An 8,911-nucleotide genomic window follows, 5' to 3' on the forward strand; every position below is an offset into this window, starting at 1 on the left:
GGTGAGGCCCAGTCACGGGAGGTTCGTTAAAGCTCCCCAAGGAAATTCCAGCACACGGCCAGAGGCCGGGCAGGAATTCTTCATTGTCAGCAGGGAGGATGGTGTTTCCTGTGTCAGGGACACCTGTGACCACCATGTCTCATGAACTTCTAGAAAGCAAACAAGCTCAAGTCTACACGAGCCTTCTGGATCAATGTGACAGATATTTCCAACCGTGTCTACATATTGGCAACAACTGGGCAGCTTGGAAATGATCCTGATACCTGTTGCCAGATGATCTGACTGAGTCAGTCTAGAACAGGGTGGGACATCCCTTCCCTTATACCCAGCCCCCCAAGTTGATTCTAACATGTACCCTATTTGGGAAGTACTGATCCCGCCCTAGATGCAAGAAAACAGGCTCAGAGACAAGTGACTCGCCCAAGGTCACACAGCACACTCACTCCAGAGGCAGGGCTAGAGCCCAAAGTTCCTGGCCAATGCTGTTTGCAAAAGAATTTCGTGTATGTTACCTAGTTGGTTTACACCCTGCCACACTGTGTTGCTTCCTGCCACCAGCCTCTCATTTCACGGGATCCGAAGAAGGAAAGTGACCTGCCCAAAGCCACGCAGTGGCAGAAATCGGACAAGAACTCAGGTCTCTTGACCGCAGACCACAAATATGGCCGCACCCCCTGATGTCCGAGGCCGGTCTCCTGCCTGCCACATTCCACCAGCATGTGAGGTTCTCCTGAGCCTTGACACCGCAGACTGAAGGTTTGAACACCCTCTTCCCCTGCCCCAAGGACAGGCTGTGCAGAAATGTCCCGGTGGACAGGTGCCAGATGCCCCAGAAGCTCTACTCAGTGAGAATTATTACTCACTGTTCTAAACACACAGCTCTCCTGCTTCCATGTTTGTATCTATTGTCCCTGCAGTGAATTATGACAACCTTCACTTTACTGAAGGGCATCCTGAAGTTCAGAGAGCTTTTGGGACTTTGCCCCAGGACCAGAGCTCGACCAGGACCCAAAACCAGGTGTGCAGGCTCTCAGTCCAGTGCTCGGCCCACCTCGGGCCAGCCCCTGGGGTCTGGGTCTAAGCTCTCCTGTTCTGTGTTTTGTGGACGTTTTCTTCCTGCCTGGACAGACGGGCAGCAGAGTTTATGACCAGAGGTCAGGCGGAGGGGGTGGGGAGTACGGGGCAGGTTCCCCCAGTTTGACCAGTTCTGGTTTCTGGTTACCTGTTGCCAAAAGACAGCTTTTCCCCCTGGGGAGCACCTACAGAAAACAGACTCGCTTCTCACTGCAGCCGAAGTCCAGAGCAGACAGGCGGTTTTTACCATCCTCCCCTTTTTTGTCTCATCTAATTATCTGAGGACGAGGGATATGAAAGGCCTGCCGCACCTCTCTACGGTGGCCAGACCTGGGGAGCTGGGCCTTCAGGAAGGGCCAGGAATGGCTGCTGGTTTAGTTCACTCTCCAAGCACTGACATAACGCTGCTCCGAGCACTCGGGAACCTTAACTCCACTTTTCATCCTCACGATGCTCTATGAGGAGGGCCCCGCGATTGTCCCACTGCAGAGACTGGGAAATGAGGTACAGAGAGGTTAAATGACTGGCTTAATGGCACACAAGGGGGATGAGTCGGAGCTGGGATTTGAACCCAGGCACCCCGGCTCCAGAATCCATCTCCATCCACTTTGCTTCTCAATGCAACGTTTGCCTGTGTCTCTGGTGCCCGCCGGTCTCCCCAGGAAGGTTCTAAGCTCAGTGCAAAGCGAGACCTCACACCATGCTGGCTCTTAAATCTGGATGAAGCCGGTGTAAACACCAACCACTTTCTGAGGTTGTCATAGTGCTTGCAAGTGCACACGGACAGGATCCCCATTCCAGCACCCAGCCCCGCCTCCCCCTTCCTTCTCACGTGCACCTCCATGATCGCCATCTGCACACCACCCCCACCAACCCCAGCAGTCGATATTACAACCTCCCACTGTGCAGGAGGGAACTCTGAGGCTCAGAGAGGCCAGAAGTGACTTGCTCAAAACCATAGAGCTAATAAACGGCAGAGCTTGAAGCTAAACCCCCAGCTCCTGCCCCTCACTTCATTTGGTTCTTTCTAGGATCCCTCAGAAGGATTCAGCAGAGACCATGGCCGCCATTGTGGGAAAACTAAGGTGCAAAGGCATCGGGTCAGTATCAGAGTCCAGGCCTCTTCACTTCTGAGCCGGGCCTCTTCCGCCTCCTGCTTCCACCATTGGTTCGTGTCTGTCGTCAGCCATTTCAGCACCTCTGCTTCTGGAATCTGCTGAAACCTGCTCGGTGTAGAATTCAGTACCTCCACATGGCCCAGTGGATGCTCCCTCCCAAAGAGAAGAAGTCAGGTCTTGCCCAGCAGCTGTTTTAGGACCCGAGGATCCCTCCTGGCCCTCTCGAGATGTCCAGAGATCCAGTTCCACTGCCCCAGGCCTGGTGGAGGGTTCTCACGGACCCAGCGCCAGCGGCGCCAGGCACAGAGTCCTCGGCAGTACCAATAGCCACATGGGCTGAGCGCTCACTATGTACCAGGCGCTGCTCTAAGCGCTTCGAGCCGGGCATCCACCTGGACTGTGGGCTCTGCGAACACTTAGATGTTCGCTGCCCTCTGAGGCAGTGGAGCCTGAGGGTCACCTGGCACTGAGGCTGGCAGAGCATGCGGCTGTGGCCAGAGGGTCTGCTGGGGTCCAACCACAGCCCTGAGATCCTGGGCCCTGCCCCCTACCCCCCTTTCCCAATCTCCGTTTTGCAATCAGTCAACCTGATCCAGTAAACATCGGCGGCCTGAGGAGAACCCCCCTGACCCTTTTCTGTGTTTCAAAAAAAGAGCCCAGGAGTGAGGGGAAGGGTCAAAGTTCAGAGAAATATTTCAAAATAGCTTGCTGTGCAATCTTAGGCGAGTCATTAAACATCTCTGAATCATTTCCCTGCAGTAAGAGTAGATAATCCTGGCCCCCGACTCTGCTTCATAGGATTAGTGATAACTTACAAGTTGTCACATGAGCTTTGACCTCACCAAGAGGTCACACTTCTCTCATTTTATTCCCACAAGAGGTCTGTGAGGTATACGGGGTGTATTTTACCTTCCTCACAGTGCAGTTGAGGAAACTGAGGCACAGGAAGTGTTAGTCCCTCCACCAAATGCTTGGCAAGTACCTATCAGGTATGTGCATAATTTTGGGTGATCCTAGAAAAGAGCGAAAGACTCGCCTGAGGAACAATGGGGAGCAGACCCAGCCTTGAAGGTTACTGCCTTCCAGCAATGGTGAGCTCCCAGGGCCCAAGAGAGAGACACCTAAGCTAAGCTAGAATCAAGGGGTCCCCCCCCCCATGAGCCCCATCTCTATCCAAGCCCTTGGTGTCATTTCTCACACTGCACCTGGCCTTTCACAGATGATTGCTGTAGAAAGGAAGACGGGGGTGGGGGAACCCCTCAGGGAAGGCAAAGAGGTGAGATTAGCAGACAACGTGCAGTCAGTCAAGGGAATAACACGGTGTGGCTGATTGCTGTCTCCCGGGTCCCACACCAGTCCCCCTTCTTCAGCGTGAGGATGAGGGATATATCTAGAATATCTTGATATTGATCTAGAATTTTCTATGAGCCTGGTATTGGGGGCTTTACATATATGTTTCATTAACTTTCTTCCTAAAACTTCACTCAGGTGTGTGGGACTTTTTTAAATTATTGCCATTATTATTACAAAAGTAACACATGCCTGTTGCTTCAAAAATTCTAATCGGGAAATGAATAAAGTGCTAAGTTAGAAAAAGAGAGAAAGCCTCATGCCAACACAGCTGCCGCCTCAGCCTGCTGAGGAAGGCAGCAGGGGTACGTGTGGCCGCGAGGAGCACCCTCTCCTCACACCTGCCCCCTGACGCAGGCCCTCCTCCTCCCAGCACCATCCCCCACCCAGCCCCCACTGGGAGGCCCAGAGAGATCGGCGATGGTCCATACACTGTGACATGGTGCTGTGTTTCATCTGCAGAACAAATGGCTGCTCTCAGCAATGGGCAGACCTCCTGTGTGGCCTCTAGAAAGTGTGGGTGGAACTGGGAACCCCATTTCGAAGGCACAACTAGGGCCCAGGTGGGAGGTAGCTACACCTAGGGTCGGGTTGTGAGAAGTGGACGGACACGGTTTGAAGGTGGAGTTGACTGGACTGGCTGATGATTCAAATGTAGGATGTGAGGCGAGACAAGTTCAGGACAGTTCTTAGGTTTGGGGTGAATGGGGGTGCTATGAATTGAGATGGGGAACACCGGAAAAGAAGGAGTTTGCGGAGGAAAATCCAAAATTTGGTTTAGCTATGTCTTGTTCGAGGTGACTCTAAGGGGTCCAAGTGAATAACAATAACAAAAACACAAATGATTCTATTAAAAGTGGCCAGAGGACATGAACAAGCATCTTTCCAAAGACAGACAAATAACCGACAGGTACATGGAAAGATTCTCAAAGTCATGAATCTTCAGGGAAACGCAAATCAAAGGCACGATGAGATATCGCCTCACGCTTGTTAGAATAGCTGTTATCAAAAAGGCCAGCGATAAAAAACGATGATAAGGATGAGGCGAAAAGGGAACCCCCCCCCCGCCCCCATGAGCTGCTGGCGGGACGTAAACTGGTGCAGCCGCTATGGAGAACAACATGGAGGCGCCTCACAGAGTTAAAATCAGAAGTACCATGTGACCTAGAAACGCCACTTCTGGGTATATTTCCAAAGGAAATGAAATCGCTGTCTCAAAGAGATATCTGAACCTCATGTCCATTGCAGCATTATCTGTAATAGGAAAGACATAGAAATAACCTATGTACCCATCAGTGGATGAATGGATAAAGAACATGTGGGATGTGTGTGTGTGTGTGTGTGTGTGTGTTCCCTCAGTGGATGAATGGATAAAGAACATGTGGGGTGTGTGTGTGTGTGTGCGTGTGTGTGTGTGTGTAATGGAATATTATTCAGCCATAAAAAAAAAATGAAGGAAATCCTGACATTTACAACATGAATGAAACTTGAGGGCATTATGCTGAGTTAAATAAGGCGGACAGAGAAAGACAAATCGTATGATCTCACTTATATGTAGACTCTAAAAAGAACAAACGCATAGAAACAGAGAGGAAAATGGTGGTTGCTGAGGGTCGAGGGTGTGGGGAAATGAAAAGGGTATAAACTTCCAGTTATAAGCTGAATAAGCTCTGGGTATCTAACATACAGCATGGCGATAGACTGTATCGTATTCCAGCAATAACAACTTAAAATACTGTATTTGTACACTTGAAAATTGCTGAGAGTAGATCTTAAAAGTTCTTACTTTGCTAAAACAAAAAAGGTAATTATGTGAGATGAAGGATGTGTTAGCTAACTTGGTCGTGGTCATCATTTCGCAGTACATACACGTATCGAATCATCGCATCGTACACCTTAAACTTACACTGTGTGATATGCCAATTATATCTCCATAAAGCTAGGGGGAAATTTCGTTTTTTAAGAGAGAAATGAGTGTCCTGGAAGTCAAGGGACAAAAACGTCTCCGGATGGCAGACATGACTGGCTTCGTCACATGCTGTCTCTTTTTCTGAGCAGTGCTGCTCTTGAGCCCATTCAAATAAGCTACTGAATCCATCAAGTCCAAGGTTCACTTTTTGTTTTCAAACTCTAACGTTGCAGAAATCAGGGTACCCCTGCAATCAAGTTTGTCCCCATCACACACACCCCCCTTGCCAATACACACATACGTACATTCATACATACATACATACGGGCTGCTACTAAATCAAGATGGCACCTTATAATCATGGGGGGGGGCGCTATGTTGTCATGACAACGAGGAGAGAAAGGCACCTAAAGATAGGCAGGAAAGACTAGCATTTACTAGGCATCTACTATAGACCAGGAATCAATCGTGCTTGAAGAGTCCTATTTTGTCCCACCAAACAGCAGGAGAAGGAACGAATTCATAAAGGAAGGAGAAACGGTTTTCCAATTTAGTGTGATAAAAGATCCAAGCCTTATTCCTGAAAAGCAATCAAAGAAAAGCCAAGTTCATGTTGGTTTATACCTTGCCCTCACTCCCATCCCCCCAAAACACCACCAAAGATGTACAGTTCTGACCATATTCAGTATTTTCTCAGAACTTATAAAAAGTTTTTAACATACATAAACACAGCAAATGTTTCCCAAAGTCATAGATGCTCACAAAAACCAGGAGACAAGTTTTAAAAAAACAGGCGATGCACCGCTTGGTTTTCTGAGAGCTGTGCTTGAAGACTCTTCCAAAGCTTCGGCTTCTCCCTGCTTCGCTGACTCAGCTGCACTGACTTGCTCTTGACCTGAATTTGCTCGAATCACAATTCTGCTGTCTCTGACAGAAGATGCTCTGGGCTTCGAGTGCCTGCATTGAGGACAGGGCAATGGCCAGGCTTGGCTTTGCTAATTTGCAGTTGCTTAGTCACACTAAAGGGAAGTCAGTAGCTTTGCAAATGCCACAGAGTTTCAGTTTTATCTTTTTCTTTTTTTTAAAAGCTCCAACATAAGATAGGTATGGCCAAGCCCAGCCAGAGGGAAGAGGAAATACAGGCTAAACCTTAATCCCTTTCAGAGCCGGCAGTGAAGGTCAAGCCAAGATGGATAGGGAAACCAGGCTCCCTCTTCTCCGGCGTCAAGTACCCTCCAAGGACACGTACTTGGCAGTTTTCTTTTCTTTTCTCTACTTCCAAGGGTGGCGTTTTGCTCCTTACCTGGGAAGTGTATCTTTTGATCATGATCAAGCCGTCTGTCAGCACCTCTTTACTAGGCCCATCTCTCCCTCTGCAGCTACACCAAGATCATCCTGAAGATGCAGACTGTCACAGGGACCAGCCACCACAGGATCTGGCCAAGGCACCCCGGTTTCCCTTGATAGCATGCTGATGAGCACACCAACGGCTGGGTCCCACTGTGCCTCCCCAACGACTCCTAGCCCCATCTTCTCGCCTGTCTCCCCATGAAGCGATGCGCATAGTTAGCTACATTAATACCCAGGACATGTGAGAACACCTGTCTCAACCTGGGGCCTGGGCACCTGTCGCAGCGAGCACTTAAATGATTATTCAGCTGCCTTCTAACCATCTGAGTGGAGAAAAATAGAGTCTCGCTCTGGACCTGCTGACTAGCGCCCTGCTCTGCTAGCCTGGGCTCTGTCACCAGGTCAAGATTTTCCAGAACTCTGATCCCTCTGAGCCACGAGAGCACCACTTTGACATAGCAGCTGAAACGCCAAAGCCGTCCCAGAGATTCTGGAGCTGGCATTGGCTCAGGGCAATTTGGGGAAAGCTATTTTGTTAACCGACATCTTTTTTTAAGGGCAAGGCCTTATATGGGTTACTGAAATACCCTAAGGAAGACCCTCTGACCTTCAATTCCCCATTGTTTCATAAAAGAAGACACATATAGTATCCGAAAAGACAAATAGGGTGGGTGGGGAGCAGGGCTAATGTCTGCCCCTGAAAGGTATCACCATCCCCATTTTAAAGGCTTAGACCGGTTAAGCAGAACCAGGATAAAAATGCTCTAATAATACTCTGTGGGGCCAGGGGAGGTTTGCTTTACCTCTCTGAACCTTCCATCTTGGCAAAGTCCAGGACCAGCCAGGTCACCATCTTAATTACTCTCTCAGCTTCAGTGCAGGTGGTTCTGCCTCCAGAGCCCAGACACCACATGGGCTCAGCTGGCTCTTCAAGAACGATGCTGATAATGGTGCCATGACAGCTTGGCATTGGGGAGGAAATGAGGGAGGAAACAAAACTGTCACAGGTGATGAGGGACCTTGAAGGGCAGACAGGGATCGGAGGGGCAGGTGGAGAAACAGGCAGGATAAATTTAGGGTAGAGTGAGACAATGGAAGGGACTCTCAGACCTGGACTCTGCCTCTCCAGGTTCCCAGAACCTTCCTTTCCAGAATTTCCCATTCCCTAAGAGTTGAAGCTGCATTGCTCAACTGTCTGCTCAGTTTCTCAGTGTGCCAGGCCCATTCCCAGAGAGGATATCAGACGTGGATCGTGGATTACCACATGAATTGAGTTCAAGCAGAAAGGGTTTGCTGGCAACCTCCTCATCGGGTGTCTCTCCCACCTGCAGCCATCTCCCCTTGGTCTTCTCTCTTTCAAAGCCCATGTTAAACGCTACCTCTGACATTACTGCACCCTACAAAGCAGCGTGAGGTGTAACAGCTCTGCGTTCAAAGCCAAGCTCTACCATTTAGGAGCCACGTACCCTCGTGCAAGCTGTTAACCCCAGTTTCCTAATCTGTAAAATGGGGAGTAAGTCTGGTACCTATCGCAAAGGCTTGTGGTGACAATAAAATAAGTCTGACACATGCACGGTCTCTAGAACAGCACTCGACACATAGTAAGATGATGAATCATTGTGTGTAGGTTTCCTTTCTTCCCTCCTCCGGGAATCATTGTGTCTCTGCATTAGTATCGTGCCTTTCCCAGGAAGTTCTCAGGAAAGATGTGCTAAGTCGGTGATGTGACTTGAACTGGAAAGCCTGAGACAGCACTGCACGGAGGTCCGTGGGTGCGCTTTGCAGTCCCACGGGCTGCGCTGGAATTCCAGCCCTGCTTCTTACAAAGGGAGACTCTGGCAAATTAGGAAACTGAACCTCGGTTTCCTCATCTGTAAAATGGAGTTTAAACAGTTCCCACCCACAAGGATTGCTGTGCAGAGAAGCAAAATAATGCCATGAAGAGTTCATCAGAGCACAGGGGCTGGAGGCTAGTGAGAGCTACTATTGTTTTTGTTAGCACATGAACTTGCTCTCTGAGGGTTCACAGACAGGCGTGACAGAGAACAAAGTAAAGAAAGAGGGAGTCTTAGTACCTTCTTTATCCTCTCTTCCTCCCTCACCAAAACAA

The sequence above is a fragment of the Pteropus alecto genome, unplaced genomic scaffold, assembly GCF_000325575.1.
Source record: "Pteropus alecto unplaced genomic scaffold, ASM32557v1 scaffold164, whole genome shotgun sequence".
Taxonomy (NCBI): domain Eukaryota; kingdom Metazoa; phylum Chordata; class Mammalia; order Chiroptera; family Pteropodidae; genus Pteropus; species Pteropus alecto.